General features: G+C 43.2%; 1 pseudogene; it reads left to right on the plus strand.

The window, feature by feature from the left end:
- LOC115150244 (voltage-dependent L-type calcium channel subunit alpha-1D-like) overlaps positions 1-22,500 on the plus strand; it is a 131,304-nt pseudogene that overhangs the window by 87,169 nt on the left and 21,635 nt on the right.

Here is a 22,500-nt window from a genome sequence, read left to right on the forward strand (position 1 = left end):
TGTGTGTGTGTGTGTGTGATCCGTCTCTCACTGTGTGTGTGCCTGTATGTGCAGCAGAGGAGGAGGAGGAGCCGGAGGTTCCAGCAGGGCCACGCCCCCCCATCTCTGAACTGGTGAAGAAGGAGAAGATCACCCCCATCCCTGATGGCAGCGCCTTCTTCATCTTCAGCAAGACCAACCCGTAGGTCACACACACACACACACACACACACACACACACACACACACACACACACACACACACACACACACACACACACACACACACACACACACACACAACAAGTGGCTGTTCTTGAGCCTGTTCTCAGAACTGTGTCTATTGTCTGTTGTTCTCCTCAGGATCCGGGTGGGATGTCATAAACTCATCAATCACCACATCTTCACCAACCTCATCCTGGTCTTCATCATGCTCAGCTCTGTCTCCCTCGCTGCAGAGGACCCCATACGTAACTTCTCTGCTCGCAACATCGTAAGTACAGGAGCCTTCTGTCTAGGTTAGAGGAACACACCGTATACAGCCATTGATTTTCAACAGATAGGCTTCATAGTAGTACATAGTATGTACAGTAAAGACAGATTCTGTAAGGTTAATTATTGGTTAATTATTTACCTTGATTTAGTGATTTAGTTTGTTGCAATTGATGTACACTAACAGAGTACTACGGTAAACATAACTTTTTCCTGAACTTTTTCCCATGATGCTCTGAGGCAGCAGGTTCATTGACTTGAGTTTCCTTATTTCAACTCATCATACTAACTTAACCTCAAGCTGCGGGAATTTAAAGATGATGTCATTGTGGTAGTGGGATAATGACATCATGCAGGTGCACTCAATGAAACTATATGATGAATACATAGTGTATTATAAAATACATTGTATTCTACTGTACATGGATTTGATACATTTATATGAATACTGTTGATGTTCTGTTTATGCATATTAAGTCCTTTCCTGCACACGTGGATTATCCCACTCTAGCTAGTTGTTCTAATGTCTTTGATGAATATACATGCTGCATAACCTGTATAATCGTTGTTAAACATGTACGTTGCTTTTTGCAGATACTTGGTTACTTTGACTATGCTTTCACGGCTATCTTTACTGTTGAGATCCTGTTGAAGGTAAATGGCCTGTGTCCGCCTCTCTGTGCTGTCATCTAACTGCCCCCCACAGTAACACTCCCAACGTCTGGTTGCCTTCCAGGTCCTAGGCTATGCAGATTATGTCTTCACTAGTATGTTTACATTTGAGATCATGTTGAAGGTAACCCCCGTTAATGACGACAGAGAGCCTTGTTTCATTCTCTCCTTGTGTGTCACCTGCTGCCACCACAGTACTACCTGCCTTGTTTTGTTTTCAGTTTCTATTCTTTGTCTTTTGACTCCATGGCACCTCTTTTAACTTTAAGATTGTCATCATTAGCTAACTCACGACTACTACTACACACACACTGACTAACACAAGAGTTGTTCAATTTCCACTAATCAACAAACTAATAATCCAGGAAGGAATCAGACACAAACTAACCCAGATTTGTGTCATCATGATTGTCACGTTTGAGTTTAAAAGGTTTTGGAATTTCGACCGACGACACAATTTTGTGTAACTTTCAAAAAATGATGCAACTCTTTGTGCAAGGAAACAGCTATCAATGCACTGTTTAAGACATGAAGTTTCGACTGAAGTTGACCCAGAAGTCATTGGCGGAGTTTTGGAGGGTTTAAAAACAAACATCTAAGGCCATCTCCAGTCAAAGCCAACTCCATCTCATACTGACTGACTGCTATTCAGATACTAAGCCATAAAAGAGGGGGCAAACCAACCATGTTCATGTGGAGCATGGGCTTTCCCCTGACTGACTGAGTGCATAGAAATGTAGTGTTTCCTCCAGAACCGTTAAGAGGGTAGACCTAACCTACACAGTCCTGTCCAGGGTTGTATTCATTAGGGCAAACCATAGCAACATGTTTTGCAACGGAAAGCAAAAACTAGAATTTCTTATTGGACCAGTTCAGGTAGTCCTCCCTGTTTCGGTCTGTTTTTTTCCCGTTTGGTGCCTAATGAACACGTCCCGGTCAGCTTGGTCCTGCTGCGTTCTCTGTTACCATTCTCAGTTAGCTCTTTACTCCCTCGCTGTATGTTCTACTGGTCTCTACATTTACATGCACTCAGGACGATGAACTTTACTTTTATGATTTGAACAAGACTTCCTTCTGCTGGGTTGTTTACTTCTCTGCCTGCTGAAGTCTGACATGTTTTAGTGGGAGCTGCTTTATTATCCCTTTATATTTGAGCTATTAAAGAACATGAAGGAATGTGCTTTAAGGGAAACGGCCATACATGAATGTGTCAGTAAGGGGATTCGGTTTTCCAATCGCTGGAGCGTTCGATCCTATAGTTCCTCTCAGGTAGTAGACATAATATCTGTTCTCGCAGAGCGGCAATAAACTGCATGTTTTACTGCTGCGAGTGACCCTGTTATTAGCGGATTGGGAAATGAATGACTTGCTACTACATTCATGTACCAGTGTGCTGTGGGGTGGCGATGGTAGCTGCTAGCCTCCTGTTTTACTGCTCTGTCTGAGTCTGAGCCTGAGTCTGAGCCAGAGTCTGAGCCTGAGTCTGAGCCAGAGTCTGAGCCTGAGTCTGAGCCTGAGTCTGAGTTTGAGCCAGAGTCTGAGCCTGAGTCTGTCTGAGCCTGAGTCTGAGCTTGCCACCCTGAAATAGAGTGATCTACAAGAGTGTGGAATTATGTGGGTGTACGTGGGTGTGAGGGAGCGTGAGTGCTGTATTATTGCTGTTTCTACTCCTTTGTCTATGTAGGTGTGTCTGTCTTGTGGTGTACAACTGTGATATTGTGTACTTCTCACTGGGGACACCATGTCATTTCAACGTGGAGAACTGGGTAATATTTGGTTGACATGATGAACAGCGAGATTACAACCCACTCAAAAACACAGGCAAAAATTTGTTGAATTTCCAATGTGCTATGCTTTCAACCACCTAAAAGCACAACCAAATTCCAAGATTTCCACAGACCTGCGACAACCTGTTATCTTTGACATGCACACTTTAAATTATTACATAAGAAGAACTTTATAGTTGCAGTAACCACAAAATGTGGCCATGGATGTGCTACTCATTTTAAGGTTGTATGTTACATTAGTTTGTAAGGTAGTCTTTTCCTGTATTACACAAGTAATATTGAATTGTGTTTGGCTGACAACGTAACCAAATATCAACATTTAAAGGAGATGTATCTGCTTGGATTGTTCCATTTGAGCCACTGGCTTAAATCCCATTCTTTAACTTTAACTTTTGGTTGAGTTGGAGATGTGAATCCAACATATCATTTGTTAGCTTGTCCCCAACTTAATAGTCTATTTATTTTATTTCAAACGTGATATTGAATTGTGTTTCTTAGTCAATGGAGCCAAATATCAACATTTAAAGGAGATGTATCTTCTGCTTGGATAGTTCCACCTAGTCTGGCTTTAATTCCAGTTTGTTTGATTACTTTCTTCAAATCCAAGATATTTTCCACGTAGATTCCACATCACAATATGTTGATAAATTACGTTGAAACAACGTTGATTCAACCAGTTTGTGCCCAGTGGGTTGTGTGTATGTCTCTGTGTTTGTGTGAATGTGTGTTAATGTGTGTATTTCTTAGTGTCCGATACCCCTCTAACTAACTGTGCCCTTCCCATCAGATGACCACATATGGGGCGTTCCTCCATAAAGGAGCGTTCTGTAGGAACACCTTCAACCTGCTGGATCTGCTGGTGGTTGGGGTCTCCCTAGTCTCCTTCTGCATCCAGTCAGTACCTGCTGCTACCCTCCACGCACACTGTTTCCTTTCTTTCTCTCTCCTCTCTCTCTCTCTCTCCCTCCCTCTGTCTCTCTCTCTCCCTCTCTCCCTCTCTCTCTCTCACTCTCCCTCCCTCTGTCTCTCTCTCTCTCACTCTCCCTCCCTCTGTCTCTCTCTCTCTCTCCCTCTCTCTCTCTCTCTCTCTCACTCTCCCTCCCTCTGTCTCTCTCTCTCTCCCTCCCTCTGTCTCTCTCTCACTCTCCCTCCCTCTGTCTCTCTCTCTCTCTCCCTCTCTCTCTCTCTCTCTCCCTCTCTCTCTCTCTCCCTCTCTCTCTCTCCCTCCCTCTCTCTCTCTGTGTCTCTTTCTCTCTCTCTCACTCTGCTATCTGTCTCTTCATCATATTCCTCACCCATTCCCTCTCTCTCTCTCTGTTTTTTCTCTCTTGCACACTGTCCTAACACATCATTTTTAATTGATATGGTCCAGTTAGATATGGCAGTGAATGGTTGTATTTAGAGAGTGCGAGTTTGTTTCTGACAGTGAGTTCCTGTGATGACATTTAGGTCCTCTGCCATCTCAGTGGTGAAGATTCTGAGGGTTCTGCGTGTGCTTCGGCCCCTGAGGGCTATCAACAGAGCCAAAGGTCTCAAGGTAGACTGTAAACCTCCTACTCTTTCTCTTTATGTGTCATATTACTTGCCACAGTAATGGTAGAACAATTACAGTAAACTTGTGATAGTTTGTAACAAAAAAAGTACAACTTCACGAAGCTGTATCATTACTATAGCTCCTTGTTCCTCTTCTTTGACATATATTGACCTTTCATCAATGTAATGCCATCTTACCGTTCAATGACTGCTAACATTTGAACTTTGACCCTTGCAGCACGTAGTCCAGTGTGTGTTTGTGGCCATCAGGACCATCGGTAACATCATGATTGTCACCACGCTGCTGCAGTTCATGTTTGCCTGCATAGGAGTGCAGCTCTTTAAGGTCAGCACCGTAACACTGGTTCTAAGATCAGTACTATAACACTACTCTAACAGCACTGTCAGCGCTGTAACACTGGTTCTAAGATCAGTACTATAAAACTACCCTAACAGCACTGTCAGCGCTGTAACACTGGTTCTAAGATCAGTACTATAACACTACCCTAACAGCACTGTCAGCGCTGTAACACTGGTTCTAAGATCAGTACTATAAAACTACCCTAACAGCACTGTCAGCGCCGTAACACTGGTTCTAAGATCAGTACTGTAACACTACCCTAACAGCACTGTCAGCGCCGTAACACTGGTTCTAAGATCAGTACTATAACACTACCCTAACAGCACTGTCAGCACCGTAACACTGGTTCTAAGATCAGTACTGTAACACTACCCTAACAGCACTGTCAGCGCCGTAACACTGGTTCTAAGATCAGTACTATAACACTACCCTAACAGCACTGTCAGCACCGTAACACTGGTTCTAAGATCAGTACTATAACACTACCCTAACAGCACTGTCAGCGCTGTAACACCAAATTGGAAGAAAACTGACTGAAACAGGGGGGGACCACTGAAACCCATCCAATATGAAATGCTTGTTTTTGTTTTCCGTTGCTAAACATTTTTCTATGGTGTCTCCTAATGAATAAGACCCTTGTATGTAGACACTATCCCAGACAATGAAGATGTGTGTGTTTGCGTCACAGGGGAAGTTTTACCGCTGTACAGACGAAGCCAAGTCCAGCCCAGACGAATGCAAGTCAGTTGCTTTTGATACATTTGTCCATCTATAGTTACATACAGTAAACTGACACCAGTCATATTGTACCATATTGTACCGTAAATGTAATTTACTCTACAGTATGTTCTGTAGTATCTTTGATTTGAGCATGTTGCCCATAGACATACATATTCACAACATCCACAATATTCATATTGTTTATATATTGTACATCATAGGCCTAACCCTAAATCCTGACCTCTGACCTCTGACCCCTGTAACCTCTAACCTCCCAGGGGCACCTACATCCATTTTAAGGACGGGGACGTGAACCAGCCGGCCATCCAAAAGAGAGTGTGGCACAACAGCGAGTTCAACTTTGACAACGTGCTGATGGCCATGATGGCTCTTTTCACCGTGTCTACCTTCGAGGGCTGGCCTTCGTAAGACACACTCTCATATTATATACTCAAATACAATAATAAACACTTTCATATTTTTGTGTATAAAAAATAACAATTAAACAAAAATGTCTTCTTTCTCTCTCGCTCTCTCTCTCCTCTCCCTCTCTCTCTCTCTCTCCCTCTCTCTCCTCTCTCTGTCTCTCCTATCTCTCTCTATCTCTCTCTCTTCTATCTCTCTCTCTCCTATTTCTCTCTCTCCTCTCTTTCTCCTCTCTGTCTCTCCTATCTCTCTCTCTCCTCTCCCTCTCTTTCTCTCTCTCTCTCTCCTCTCTCTGTCTCTCCTATCTCTCTCTATCTCTCTCTCTTCTATCTCTCTCTCTCCTATTTCTCTCTCTCCTCTCTTTCTCCTCTCTGTCTCTCCTATCTCTCTCTCTCCTCTCCCTCTCTCTCTCTCTCTCCCTCTCTCCTCTCTCTGTCTCTCCTATCACTCTCTATCTCTCTCTCTTCTATCTCTCTCTCTCCTATTTCTCTCTCTCCTCTCTTTCTCCTCTCTGTCTCTCCTCTCCTCTCTCTCTCCTCTCCTCTCTCTCTCCCTCTCAGGTTGCTCTACAAGGCCATAGACTCTAACAGGGAGAACCTGGGTCCCATCTACAACTACCGCATCGAGATCTCCATCTTCTTCATCATCTATATCATTATCATCGCTTTCTTCATGATGAACATCTTCGTCGGCTTCGTCATCGTCACCTTCCAGGAGCAAGGAGAGAAAGAGTACAAGAACTGTGAGCTTGATAAGAACCAGGTCAGTTTATGTGTGTGTGTGTGTGTTTAGAAGAACAAAATATGTGTGTGTGCGTGTGCATCTGTACGTTTGTGTTCATGTGGGGTTTATGTGTGTTTATTAGTTTTGTGGCACTACATGTCTAGTCTGCTCATCCTTCCCCACACTAGGGTTCTCAGTGTGTTGCTATGCAGTTTGTGTGTATACCAGGGTTTCCATTAGGAAAATGTGCCTCCAGACATTTGACCAGCAGCATTTAAATGTACCTGACATTTGATAAATGTACCGGACCCATATGTGTTGGGTGCGTAACCTGATTATGGCTGCTCAGAGTGACAGAAATCACATTCAGATTATAGTCTTTCATATTAACAGAGGATGCAATGATGGCTGGTCCTTCTTACGGAATTCTGATGTGCACTTTGAACCTGTTAGAATAACTGTTCTAACAGCCGACAAGACGAGTAACAAACAGCAACATCACTAGCCTGTGTCAATCTACTATCCCTCGTAGTAGAAAAGTGGCCTATTCTATTGGTTCGCTTGGAGAGAAAGAAATAGTCTATTCCAAACTGACTCTGGAACAGCTGTAGGATGATAGATCCCTAGTTCATACAACCAGTAGGCCTCGGCTGCAAAAATCTAAAACTTTAAAAAGCAATGAGTCTGATGGAACAGATCAGAACGTTTAGTTTAAAACATTGATAAACTATTATTTCTTCACATTATGAGAGCAGCAACGTGCACAAGGCAGTAGGCTAGGCGCAAATGTTTGTTCCATAATGGGAAAACACTGTTGTCAAAACGCACCTGCGAGCAGTTTCATGTGACAGAGATAAAAATATCTGTTTGAAATTTAGAAAGAGGGGAGATGAAATATGCAACAACTAGCATGGGTTGTTAATATGACTAGGGTTGTGCCTTTGTCTACTGGACAATGAAAGAAAGATTATAGAAAAGAATTGCCTCCATGGATATGGTGTGATTTTGGCTAGGCTACTTTTAGGCAAGGTAAGACATGCCACAAATGATGTACTGTAGTAGGAAGCCTGCCTTCCGTTGCCTATGCATTTGCTGTTTGAGATGCTGTAGCAGCAGCTTTCACGCTGTCTGACAGATTTCCCGCTCAAAGGCTCTGTATCTGTATGCTGTACGCATGTGATAAATAAGATACATAAGGAATATACTGTACACACGAGCCAGTTTAATTCCACAGAATTATACAGTGCATTCGGAAAGTATTCCTTCACTTTGTCCACATTTTGTTACGTTACAGCCTTATTCTAAAATTGATGAAATTATAATTTTTCCTCATTAATCTACATATAATAACCCATAATGACAATATGAAAACAGGTTTTTACATCAAAAATATATATATAAAAAATGTAAAACAGAAATACCTTATTTACATAAGTATTCAGATACTTTACTCAGTACTTTGTTGAAGCACCTTTGTTAGCGATTACAGCCTCGAGTCTTCTTGGGTATTTTATTTAACGGCTTTTCAAAATGTTTATTGGCCAAAAGCCGTTTATTACCAGCCAACGGAAATCCTGGTGTATATTATACTGTGTGTACAGGTATACAATGAATAATATGTGTGGGTTCTCTCTACAGCGTCAGTGTGTGGAGTATGCCCTGAAGGCCCATCCGTTGAGGAGGTACATCCCTAAGAACCCCTACCAGTATAAGTTCTGGTACGTGGTCAACTCCACAGGGTTTGAGTACATCATGTTCGTCCTCATCATGCTCAACACGCTCTGCCTGGCTGTGCAGGTAAGAGAAGCTCAACCCAACCCATTCAGAGGCCGTAGTCTTGTCGTAACATTTGTTATTATACTCCTGTTATTAGAAATAAAACACCTTGATTGTTCTTCTTCCCTCCCTCTCTATCACGCTATCTCGCTCTCCATCTCTCCATCTATTTCTCTCTCCATCTCTCTCTCCATCTCGCTCTCTATCTCCCTCACCATCTCTCCCTCTGTCTCTATCTCCCTCTATCCCTCTCTCTATCTCCCTCTATGCATCTCTCTATCTCCCTCTATCCATCTCTCTATCTCCCTCTATCCCTCTCTCTATCTCCATCTCTCCCTTTGTCTCTATCTCCCTCTATCCCTCTCTCTATCTCCCTATCTCCCTCTATCCCTCTCTCTATCTCCATCTCTCCCTCTGTCTCTATCTCCCTCTCCATCTCTCTCTCTCTATCTCCCTCTATCCCTCTATCTCCCTCTCCATCTCTCTCTCTATCTCCCTCTATCCCTCTCTCTATCTCCCTCTATCCCTCTCTCTATCTCCCTCTATCCCTCTCTCTATCTCCCTCTATCCCTCTCTCTATCTCCCTCCATCTATCTCCCTCTCCATCTCTCCATCTATCTCCCTCTATCCCTCTCTCTATCTCCCTGTCCTGTAGCACTATGGCCAGTCTGCAACATTTAACTATGTGATGGACATCCTCAACATGGTCTTCACTGCTGTTTTCACTGCAGAGATGGTGCTCAAACTCATCGCCTTCAAACCTCGGGTAAGGACACACACACAAACACACACCCGCAGACACACACACACACACAAATGCATGCATGTGTGCACACAGACGGACACACAGACGGACACACAGACGGACACACAGACGGACACGCAGACAGACACGCAGAAGGACACACAGACGGACATGCAGAAGGACACGCAGACGGACACGCAGACGGACACACAGACGGACACACAGACGGACACACAGACGGACACACAGACGGACACACAGACGGACACACAGACGGACACGCAGACGGACACGCAGACGGACACGCAGACGGACACGCAGACGGACACACAGACGGACACACAGACGGACACACACACATACATAGTCGTGCGTCTCACATAGATCCCCATTTGTCTATTTTGTGGGTGTATTGTCTGTGGCTGTTATGTTTGTAGGTGTCTTTGGTTATTGTGTGTACAGTACAGTACCTTCATTTGTTGGTTGTTGACTTGTTTACACCCTGCCCTACCCCTTCCTGCTCCTCCCTACCCCCTACTGTACCTGGTGGACCACACACAGCTGTGTGTTGAGAAGAAGGACAGGGACCCAGTAAGAGACTGAGTGGTGTGGTGCAGTGCCTAAAGACAGGACTCTCTCTCTCTCTCTCTCTCGCTCTCTCTCTCTCTCTCTCTCTCTCTCTTTCTCTCTCTCTCTCTCTCTCTCTCTCTCTCTCTCTCTCTCTCTCCAACTCTCTCTCTCTCTCTCTCCAACTCTCTCTTTCTCTTTCTCTCTCTCTCTCTCTCTCTCTCTCTCTCTCCAACTCTCTCTCTCTCTCTCTCTCTCTCGCTCTCTCTCTCTCTCTCCAACTCTCTCTCTCTCTCTCTCTCTCTCCCTCTCTCTCTCTCTCTCTCTCTGTCTCTCTCTCTCTCTCTCTCTCCAACTCTCTCTCTCTCCAACTCTCTCTCTCCAACTCTCTGTCTCTCTCTCTCTCTCTCTCTCCAACTCTCTCTCCAACTCTCTCCCTCTCTCTCTCTCTCTCTCTCTCTCTCTCTCTCTCTCACTCTCTCTCTCTCTCTCTTTCTCTCTCTCTCCAACTCTCTCTCTCTCTCTCTTTCTCTCTGTCTCTCTCTCTGTCTCTCTCTCTCCAACTCTCTCTCTCTCTCTGTCTCTCTCTCTGTCTCTTTGTGACTCTCACCGACTAGTGCATACCTGGGAACACTAACCAGTGACCTAGATAACTTTCTAATACCTTAACATTTAGAGCTCACAGTATTTCTATCAACATGTTTTATTACATACTGTCATTTACAATAAAGTTGTACAGTGGAATAGATGCATTAAACATGCAGATAACATTTGAAAGTAACTGAAATGACACCAGTAGCCCAGTATTAACCTCACCACCTAACCACTGCCTACTCCCCTGACCTCACTCAGGGGTATTTTGGGGATGCCTGGAATGTGTTCGACGCCCTGGTGGTGATGGGCAGCATAGTAGACATTGTGCTCAGTGAGATTGATGTAAGTAAGCCCCACCCTCCTTGGCCCCGCCCCTGATCTGTCCCGTCTGATCTGTCCCGTCTGATCTGTCCCCGGTCATCTGTCCTCCCTCTATGTATCTATGTTCTGGGGTGTGTTCAAGAGGGTGTACCGTTACAGAACGTTTAGATAGAAATGTATTGTGTAGAACAGATATGACTGTTAGATAGAATAGGCAATTGTATTAGCTTTATTTGTTACATTTCTATCTGCGACATGCTGGACGTTTTACCTCACTGAATGCACCCGCTGGTCTTTGGTTATATGGCCTGCTGTTTCTGCTGACTTCAGCTCCTCTGCTACCAAAGGGCCTACTCAGTCTATCTGTTATTGATTTCTCAGGTCTTAATGGCTACTTTTCTATTTGTCTTTTTTCTCTCCTTATCTGGCCCTACCTGCTGCCTCCCTACACAATCCTATTCACACTTATTCTCTTCTCATTTTGTCTCTCTCTCTCTCTCTCTCTCTCTCTCGTTCACAATAACATTATTGCCTCTGTCATCTTCTCTGTTTTCTCTCTTTCTTTTTCATCCCCCTCTCTTCCCCTTGTGTGCTGTGGCTTCCGTTAACAGCACTATTTCACTGACGCGTGGAACACATTTGATGCCTTAATTGTAGTTGGTAGCGTCGTTGATATTGCTATCACTGAAGTGAATGTAAGTACTGCCTTTTCTGCCTCTCTCGTGGAACTGAAGCCTTACGATAACGCCAGAATTGACAGTAGCACCAGCATTATTCCCAAGTGTGTTCTGAGATTGAGGAAGGTGCTTGTGCTAACATTCAGTAAACATTAGACTGAGAGAGTAAATCCAAGCATCCTCCTCATAGCACTCTCCCTCTCCCCTCATGAATTCTAGTATTTTACATTAGGCCCACAGTGCCCCCATGTTAGCTAGTTGGTACTACAATTCTGCTGCTCCTAATTTACAGTAATGCCCACAGTAAAATGAACACTCAAATCACTATAGATGATTAGGAAATGTACTGTATATGTGTCTAAAAAGGATCATGTGTAGAATAGATCCTATTGGCTTTTGTTAGTGTTTGATAACATTATGTTTAGGTCATATATCCATTGGCTTTGTCTGTAAGGCTTCAGTTGGACTGTGATTGTTGTCTTCTACTGTCCTGTCTGAAAAATGTCACTATAGAAATGAACCCCTTTGCCTAGGGCAGTGTTTTTGTGCTACTCAGATCTTTACAATGGTATTATATGGTATGATATGATGAAATGTTTTATTGTTTGAACAGCTGTTACGATGCCTCTGTATACATGGACGTTTCCCGATAGAGGTGTCCCACGCTTTGTAACCATGGGGATCTATAGTTGGGTTACAGCCGTGTGATGTTGCTATGTATCCGCTTGGTTTTCTAACCCTTATACCTCTTGTTCATTCTGTTTCCATAGAAACTTGTAGAGGCAAGTATGGCAATGATCCATCTCCCTGTTTTGCGTGTTAATCTGTTTCATAACAACTTTATCTTCGGGACCCAATTTATAGTGTAAAGGGATTAAGAAACTCAATACAATTAGTCATCTAGTGTTTTATCGTCTTGGTCAAAGAATTGTTCTGAATTAATGTCATTAAAAAAGCTATAGGAAATCTAGAGTCATCTGTTAATCAGATAACCCAGGTTAAGTCTTGGACTGGTATAGTTATTGTGTCAAGACAGGGTAAAATGCTGGATGACTGCTACTTCCAGCTACTGTAACAGACTACTGCTATAACGTTGTTCTCTGCATGGCCTTGATGGACAGTGCTCTATTATAATGACTGCTACTAACAGAACTTTACTAACGTAGCACTCTTTTAGGTCACATACAGCACTGTGCAATGCTCATACATAATGTCAATAATGTGTTTAATCAATACATATCCCAGAATGTCATGGACATGTATCCGCTGACAATGAACACACACACACACACACACACACACACACACACACACACACACACACACACACACACACGTACATTGTTTTTCATATTGAGTAGATTCAGTAAAGGTGCTTATTTATAGGTGAAGTGTAGCAGAGCCTTACTGCTCAACTCTCTCTCTCCCTCTTCCCTCTCCCTCTTCCCTCTCTCTCTCTCTCTCTCTCTCTCTCTATGTCTCCGAGTGCTCTACTTTCTGAGCTGCAGTGCTGTTTCTCTGGAGTCACCATATGTCAGTGTATCAGTGTCTGTTCCTAGTTTATGTGGATATGAATGTGTTAGTGTCTGTTCCTAGTTTATGTGGATATGAATGTGTTAGTGTCTGTTCCTAGTTTATGTGGATATGAATGTGTTAGTGTCTGTTCCTAGTTTATGTGGATATGAATGTGTTAGTGTCTGTTCCTAGTTTATGTGGATATGAATGTGTTAGTGCATGAGTGTCTGTGTAAGAGCTGGTGTGTTTTTCCTGTGTTTTAACATGCATATGTTGGATACTTATGCATGTTGGTGTGTGTGTGTGTGTGTGTGTGCGCATCCTTCCGTGTGTTTATGTGTTAAAGTCAGGCCTTGTATATGTGTGTTGTTTGATGGTTTGGTGTTGATTTCACAAGGCCTTTGACAGAGGACCTTGCGAGGCCCATTTCATCCTTCATTGACTGTTGGTTTGCATGCTGCTGACCTGTCCCACTGTCTGTCATAGACTAGATCAGAAACTACACTCAGTTTGGCTGTTTTAACTTGTGATCTAGGATCTATGTTTATGTGTGGTATAGCTGCTCCTTGTTGTTACCCAATCACTGGGCTGTGTACCTCTTCTCCTGATGCATGCTGGGAAAGTGTCAGGTGTTCCCATCCCCCTAACATCCTCCCCATGTCCTGCCCCCCCCCCCCCCCCCCCATCAACCCACAGATGGCACGTGGCCCTGCACCGGTCAGTCCCGTCCACTTGCTCACTAACCATTTGTGACCCTTTGTGAAGTTTGACTCTCTCGCCATACCTCCTCTTATCTGTTTCTCCTCCAGACAGAATGGCCCTGGAGCTCAGAGCAAAGCTAGGGCACAATGCTACACATAGAAATAGAATGTACAGACAGAGGTGATTTAATATGGGATTGAGAAACATACTTATACATTATATTTCTTTCCACAAAATTGTGTAGGGTCTGCTTCTGCTGAGCAACACAATTAAAGCGTCACGGTCAATATCAATTTCAATCAGGGTCAAACTTGAATCACAAACACAGGCAATGTAGATAGATGCACATGGAACTAAAAGTAGCAGGCTAAACTAATGTTCATTTACAATCAGTGTATGAGCCTCATGTAAGAACCAGTGCACTTATAGCCCATCAGCAGGTGTGATGGAAGTTATCATGACTGTCATCTCTATCACACTGATGGTGGTTCAATCAATGCAGTAGCTGACTGTGAGGTTCTTTGTTGATCTTGTGTTTGTGTCTCTGTGAGTGATTGTCTCTGTCTTCTGTTCTGTCTTCCTATGTAGTGAGCTCTTAAAGCTCACAATGGAGCTCATGTGTAGAGAAGGGCCAGGTGTGTAGCCTTCAGTCAGGTGCATGGCCATTTCTTTTTTCTCTCTCTCTCTCTCTCTCGCTCTCTCTCGCTCTCTGAACTCTTTCAGTCACTTGATATTTCTCACCGCTGTCTCTTCCTTCCTATATTCTGTTTCTCTCTCTTTTTTTCGTTCCCTCTTTCTCTATCCCAAACATTCTATCTTTCTCTCTCTCTTCCTCTCCTCCCTCCGCTCACTCTCTCTTTAACCTCTCTCTCCCTGCACTGGACGATGAGAGCGCCCCCTAGCGGTGACTCTGATGCAGGTCACTGACTGACTCGACATGCATGGGGTTGCTGCGTGCGATGCTAACAGATACCACTAACGGCTCCTAATGCCGCCTCCTCCTCATCATCAAAACTTGTCTTGCGTGTATGTGTGCGGTGCTTGTCTGCAACAACATGGCGATGCTGAACGCATGCTCTATCAAATGCTGTTGGTTGACCAGGATTAGCTAAAGAACCTCCTCAAGCTTTATTATTCCATGTGTTATGATTTCTTGCTCATTCCGCACCTCATCACGTTCCTGTTGTTCAGCGTGAACCACTGCGCTGTAGGAGATGAATGAACTGAAGGCATGTCTGTCTGGAGTTACTCTACTCATACTGTCCACTGTTGACGACATCGCTCACTGTTCTTCCTGTACTGTTGTCGTGAAATCATACATCTGAAATCATACAATGGTTCATAGTTTCTCTCACAGTTTCTTTCACAGTTTTCACAGCTGTGTTTTGATGAAGAATATACTGTTTTCCCATATAGCTGCATTTTTAAAGGCCCAGTGCAATCAAAAACCTTGTATTATATATATTTACACACTATAAGGTTGGAATAATACTGTGAAATTGTGAAAATTATGCTAATGCCATTTTAGTGTAAGAGCTGTTTGAAAAGTGCCTGAAATTAAAACCTGTTTTGGCTGTTCCATGGTGACATCACCATGCTGTAAATTAGTTAATAGACCACTCCCAGACAGTCCTAGCAAAATTCTCGCTTGAGAAATTGCCCTTTGCTAAAAAGCTATTGTTGTTTCTTTTTGACCATTTTAATGAAGTTACTTAATTGTTACCCAGAAATTATTTGATATTGAGGTGAACAACAGCTGCATTGGACCTTTAAGAGTTGTGACTAATACAATATGATATTTTAAAACACCTGTGACTACCTTTGTATGTAATATTTTACTAAATGTGTGTTGGTGAGGTGTGTTTGTGTGGATTTGTGTGTGGGAGAAAGCGAGAGTGTCAGTTAGCATAAGACAGTGTTTGATTTACAGTTTTAGCCTGCATGTCCAGCCCCTTAAGTGAAATGTTGAAGTAGAAAAACTGAATGTAAGTAATCTGAAAGGAATCTTTGGACAAGACATTATATGAGTAGGAGAGGAGAAGAAGTTGTAGTATTATAACCGGTTGACAGGTATAAATGGGTTATATATGGGTTGTGCGACTATCACTAAAATAACACTGTTATAGTCAAGTTAACATTATGTTTGGAACATCATGACCATAAGCATCATAATAACAGTCTGCGTCAGTCAAATAATGTTTCAGAAACATTGTTATAGCATTATCCATATGTAGAGCCACAAGCTTTTTCATCTTGCTGTTTAAACCATTTAAAACCATTACGATAATGTATGTCAGTCATTACCATTACACAGGGGGAGTGATAAAGTTGTGTTTCGCTCTTAAACGTTAACTTAAGTGTTATATTGTCTTAATGCTATGTGTCAGTCTTAAATGCAACGTAAGCACCACATAGAGGTTCTTAAGCGTCACAGTATGTTGTCTGACAGTCTTAAACGTTTAAAGTGTTAAGATTCTGTTCTGCGTGTCATCACCGTTATGTTACCTAGGGGTTGTGATTTAGGTGTGAGTCGGTCGGTCTTTCAATGTTACAAAAACAGTGTATAAACGTTAAGTGTCGAGACAATGTTGTGTCAGTCTTAAACCTAACGTAAGTTTAATTTAAGTGTAGTGACAGTATATGTAGTTACGTGTGTCTTTAATGGTGCATACATCTTAAACATGGTGATAATATTGTGTTACAGTATAAGGGAGACCTGAGGGTTGTGATAACGTTGTGTGAGTCATTAACACAGGTCTTTGATTTAAAGCCTACGGAGGCTCCTCAATTGGATGAGTCGGGGGTAAGATGCTCTTCCCCCAATCAGGGCCCTGTCTTCTCTGGGCTTGCATTGGTTTATGTTGGTCTTTATTTTATCGTCTTCAATCTATATAACCTCCTCTAATCTTCTACATGGCCTCTTCTAAAACCTCGCCTTTTTAATTTATACAATTAAAAAGTTCTGTTTTCATTTTGAGATTGGTTTGGTTTGGTTTCTTTATGGTTCTTTTTGGTTGTATTATTTGTTTGAGTTTTTTTGCTCTTCATTTTCCTTTTTTGGTTTGGGGTTATTATTTTGAAGAAGAGTGTGTCGGTCACTCAAACGTGGCGGAGTGCATCCCCATGGTGAGGGCTGTTCTGTCTGCTCCTCCTCACGTTTGTATCGCTGACACCGCTGCATGGTCTCTGCTGTGCCATGTGCCGTCTGCGTGCGGCAGTGACCCATGGATGACCCTATGGGGTTGGGATCATGACCTCTGCTATGACCTCTGACCCCTGCTGGCTGACCTCTCTGGGGGGGTTAGTCCCACTGTGACTCCGCATGCAGTGACTCTGGACCGAGGGTGCCATGCTTGTGCTGATGTGTCCAGTCAAGTTATGGCAAGGTTTTCTTTCCTACAGCATGCACCCTGTCCCCCTGTAGGTCTGTCTGTACTGTAGCAGGGCTCCTGGCAAAACTTCACCACCAGCCTCTTAGATACAGTTACATAGCAGATACACTCCAGCTAAACTGCATATGGGAATACTCCTCCCACTCTGTCACTCAAAACTCCTCCCACAGAGTTTACCCCACCTCTGTTTCCCCAACTTCTCGTCATCAGGGCTACAACAAATGTTTGAAATGGCTGGTGGTCCCTGAGGAGAGGGTTGGGAAACTCTGCCCTTGTAGATGCAACAAGTCCAGGATTCATCTGGTTTGAACAGAAAGTGTCTTGATGTCCATAACATGATACTTAGATTAATGTGAAATATAATGCAAACTTGATCAAAGATGAATCACCAGGATACGTAAAATCGCCACCATCCCTCAAACAACCCTCAGAGATGTTAGTTGAGTAAAGATGCAATACATGCTGAATCAGCTCATATACATCTCACATCTCAGTCTCAGTAAAGGCCAATCACCTTTAGTATCAACATTTGATTTAGTATACATGCATGTAGTACTTTGAGTACTGTTAAGTGCTGGTCCAGGCATTGAAGCACAGCCAGGTTCCCTGTGTACACAGGTTATTCCTTTTCATGGTTTTGAGTGTGAGTACCTTTTGAACTCTACATATTGTATATTCTTTCTCCTGCTCACCGGCCACCTTCCATTCTAGTCTGAGCCCTCATGCTGGCTTTCCACACACACACACACACACACACACACACACACACACACACACACACACACACACACACACACACACACACACACTCCGATCCTCTGATGCTGCCTCCGTCTCCTACAGAACACGGAGGACAGTGCTCGCATCTCCATCACCTTCTTCCGACTGTTCCGAGTCATGCGATTGGTCAAGCTGCTGAGTAGAGGGGAGGGCATCCGCACCCTCCTGTGGACCTTCATCAAGTCCTTTCAGGTAAGTAGGCATCATCCACTAAGCTCATTTACCAGGCTATTAATGAATTGAACTAACTCTGGTCTCTTTCTTTCTGTCTCCTTTCCTCTCGCTTTCTGTCTTCCTCTTTCTTTCTTTCGTTCTTTCTCTCCCTCTGATTCTAATCCTCCTTCTTTCATTCTCATCTCCTTACCATTTCTCTCATTTTTCTCACTCTCATTCTCGCTCTCTCACTCTGCCCTCTCTCTGCCTCTCTCTCTCTCCCTCCAGGCTCTGCCCTATGTCGCCCTTCTGATCGCCATGCTCTTCTTCATCTATGCTGTCATCGGCATGCAGGTGAGTCACTGAAACTGAGAAACTATTTGTTACTAAACCATTCTCCCCAAAATATATTCTTCTTCATCTCACAGTACAGCCTCACCAAACCTCTTTATAAAGAGTAACAGTACACCTGGGTCAGTCTCACAGTAACAACCTCACCAAACCTCTTTATAAAGACTAACAGTACACCTGGGTCAGTCTCACAGTAACAACCTCACCAAACCTCTTTATAAAGACTAACAGTACACCTGGGTCAGTCTCACAGTAACAACCTCACCAAACCTCTTTATAAAGACTAACAGTACACCTGGGTCAGTCTCACAGTAACAACCTCACCAAACCTCTTTATGAAGAGTAACAGTACACCTGGGTCAGTCTCACAGTAACAACCTCACCAAACCTCTTTATAAAGAGTAACAGTACACCTGGGTCAGTCTCACAGTAACAACCTCACCAAACCTCTTTATAAAGAGTAACAGTACACCTGGGTCAGTCTCACAGTAACAACCTCACCAAACCTCTTTATGAAGAGTAACAGTACACCTGGGTCAGTCTCACAGTAACAACCTCACCAAACCTCTTTATGAAGAGTAACAGTACACCTGGGTCAGTCTCACAGTAACAACCTCACCAAACCTCTTTATAAAGAGTAACAGTACACCTGGGTCAGTCTCACAGTAACAACCTCACCAAACCTCTTTATAAAGAGTAACAGTACACCTGGGTCAGTCTCACAGTAACAACCTCACCAAACCTCTTTATAAAGAGTAACAGTACACCTGGGTCAGTCTCACAGTAACAACCTCACCAAACCTCTTTATAAAGAGTAACAGTACACCTGGGTCAGTCTCACAGTAACAGCCTCACCAAACCTCTTTATAAAGAGTAACAGTACACCTGGGTCAGTCTCACAGTAACAACCTCACCAAACCTCTTTATAAAGAGTAACAGTACACCTGGGTCAGTCTCACAGTAACAACCTCACCAAACCTCTTTATAAAGAGTAACAGTATACCTGGGTCAGTCTCACAGTAACAACCTCACCAAACCTCTTTATAAAGACTAACAGTACACCTGGGTCAGTCTCACAGTAACAACCTCACCAAACCTCTTTATAAAGAGTAACAGTACACCTGGGTCAGTCTCACAGTAACAACCTCACCAAACCTCTTTATAAAGAGTAACAGTACACCTGGGTCAGTCTCACAGTAACAACCTCACCAAACCTCTTTATAAAGAGTAACAGTACACCTGGGTCAGTCTCACAGTACAGACTCACCAAACCTCTTTATAAAGGGTAACAGTACACCTGGGTCAGTCTCACAGTAACAACCTCACCAAACCTCTTTATAAAGAGTAACAGTACACCTGGGTCAGTCTCACAGTAACAGCCTCACCAAACCTCTTTATAAAGAGTAACAGTACACCTGGGTCAGTCTCACAGTAACAACCTCACCAAACCTCTTTATAAAGAGTAACAGTACACCTGGGTCAGTCTCACAGTAACAGCCTCACCAAACCTCTTTATAAAGAGTAGTAAAATAGTTTTCGATTGCATACTCTAATGAACACAACCCTGTTCTTCACACAGTATGTAAACTGACCCTTGTTTAATCTATACTGTTTGTTTCAGGTGTTCGGGAAGGTAGCCATGGTGGACGGCACCCACATCAACAGGAACAACAACTTTCAGACCTTCCCTCAGGCCGTGTTGCTGCTCTTTAGGTCTATAGGGGTCAGGGGGTCAGCGTGAGGGGTCACAGGGGCAGATTTCACCCAGACGATGTAGCGTTGAAGCGCAAGACTAAACTTCTTTGCTATTTCGGTCCCATGGCTAACACATGCACAGATACTACATGTGACTGTCTGAGAGCGAAGTCATACTTCTTCCTCATCGCAAATTCTGCATTGCTGCTCGTGCAACATCATTCCTCTAAAGTTACCTTTAACAACGTTTTGACCCTTAAAGGGATAGTTTGGGAATTTAGCAATGAAGTCCAGCATAAAGGAAGTTATGCTAGCTGTATCCAAAGACTTCCAGTCTCTGTGCTAAGCTAGTTAGCATTGGCTTCTAAAATTTCATAAAAATGGTATCCACAAGTTCATCCAACTCTGGGGAAGTAGATAAAGGGCCTCATTGCCAAAATCCCAAACTATCCCTAAAAGTCTTCATCAGGAGATGTGGTTGTGAAAAGGTTATGGTAATGCTGACTAGGCTATCTGATGAGTGATGTTTTTGTCCCAGGTGTACCACAGGCGAGGTAAGGAGATATGTTGATGACATATGGTTGTGAATAGGTTGTGCAAAGGTTATGCTGAGGTATCTTGACGAGTCATGTCTTGGTCCCAGGTGTGCCACGGGGGAGGCGTGGCAGGAGATCATGTTGGCGTGTGTGTCTGGAAAGCTGTGTGACCCAGAGTCTGACTACAACCCTGGAGAGGAGATGACCTGTGGAGCCAGCTTCGCCTACATCTACTTCATCAGCTTCTACATGCTCTGTGCCTTCCTGGTGCATAAATACACTTAGATACACACTGTTCTGTACATACTGGACACACTTATACACTAGGCTTGCGCTGTATACCGTATATACCGTATACCGGGGTATTTGGAAACAGCCACGGGATGGTTTTTCAATACCGTCAATATCGTCAAAACTATTTAACAGTAAATGTGAATATTTGTAGCTACGTTTAAAGTTAATACCTGCAGTCAAATTGTGCAATACGTTAGGAGATAAAGCAGATTGCGTTCTTCATTTCACCTGTCATGTTATTTTACATTATGAAGGTTACCGTAGTTCCCCAGAACAGTTGAGCCAGTCACGTGTTTGTAAATAGCACAACGGAAGAAAGAGAGCTGCTGAGTCCATAGCGTTCTATATCTAGCGGTGAGTCTCAGGTGTGTGGTGCACATGAGATAATGAAGTTATACTTGTATGCAATTCACTACTAAATGTTTGCCATCAGATATCTTATAATGCCTTTCTACCAGGAGTCAAAGTGCTCTGGATGAGTTATCTTTACAGCTGCCATTTTTTCCCTGTGCTTCCTACTAGCATTTTTTTCTCCTCCTTTTTTCTCCCCTCTGCTCCATGTACACATGCTGCTCTTTCTTCAGAAAAGCATGCATCGCAACTTTGTTCATTTGCACAATTTCTCATTCACTTTCACTTGTAAATGTCCACACTCACCGAAAATAACATTTGGTAGCTGCTAGCTATGCTTGCATAACTATGAGCTTAATTTGCCTATCTTTGCAATTAGTTTATGTTTGTTTTCACTCATTAGCATTTAGCTAACAGCGTCTATGTGATTTCATAATTAGTTTGTGCTTATTTTGTTAGCATTCTGGTAATAGAGGCCAAATGGGCTCTTCATGCGTTTTTAGCACCCCCTTGTGTGCTATGCCAGTAATACCATAAATCCTGGGATGAGAGAAGGTTGGTATGAAGATATGAAAATCTGGAAACTGCCCAAGCCTATTATACACACAGCAGACACACACTCAAACACATACACACCAACATACAGGTGTACACTATAAATTCTCACAAATATGCTCACACAGATACAGACCTACATTCCCACAATAACTGTGGCCTATTCTGTTCTTCTAATCTAGATTATCAATTTGTTTGTGGCTGTTATCATGGACAACTTTGACTATCTGACTCGTGATTGGTCGATCCTGGGTCCTCACCACTTGGACGAGTTTAAGAGGATCTGGTCTGAGTATGACCCAGAGGCCAAGTAAGTGTGTTTTGTGTGTCTATTTAGTGCAAATATTTGTCTGTATTAACCTGTGTGAGATTATGTTTGAGATTAATTTCTGGCTGTTCTGTTGCAATAGTCTGAGTGTATTTTTATATCTTGCTCTCTCTCTCTCTCTCTCTCTCTCTCTCTCTCTCTCTCTCTCTCCCTCTCTCTCTGACACAGGGGCAGGATTAAACATCTGGACGTGGTCACTCTGCTCCGACGCATTCAGCCTCCTCTGGGCTTCGGCAAACTCTGTCCTCATAGAGTGGCCTGCAAGGTACACCATCTCTGGTCTCTCTCTCTGGTCTCTCTCTTTCTCTCTGGTCTCTCTCTCTATCTTTCTTTCTCTCTCTCTTTCTTTCTCTCTCTATCTTTCTTTCTCTCCCTCTCTCCCTCTCTCTATTTTTCTCCCTCACTCTCTCTCTTGTATCACTCTGTCTTGCTCTTTCAAATGTATCTGGCATGTGTTGATCTTTATAAACAGCAT

This window comes from Salmo trutta, chromosome 16, assembly GCF_901001165.1.
Source record: "Salmo trutta chromosome 16, fSalTru1.1, whole genome shotgun sequence".
Classification (NCBI taxonomy): Eukaryota; Metazoa; Chordata; class Actinopteri; order Salmoniformes; family Salmonidae; genus Salmo; species Salmo trutta.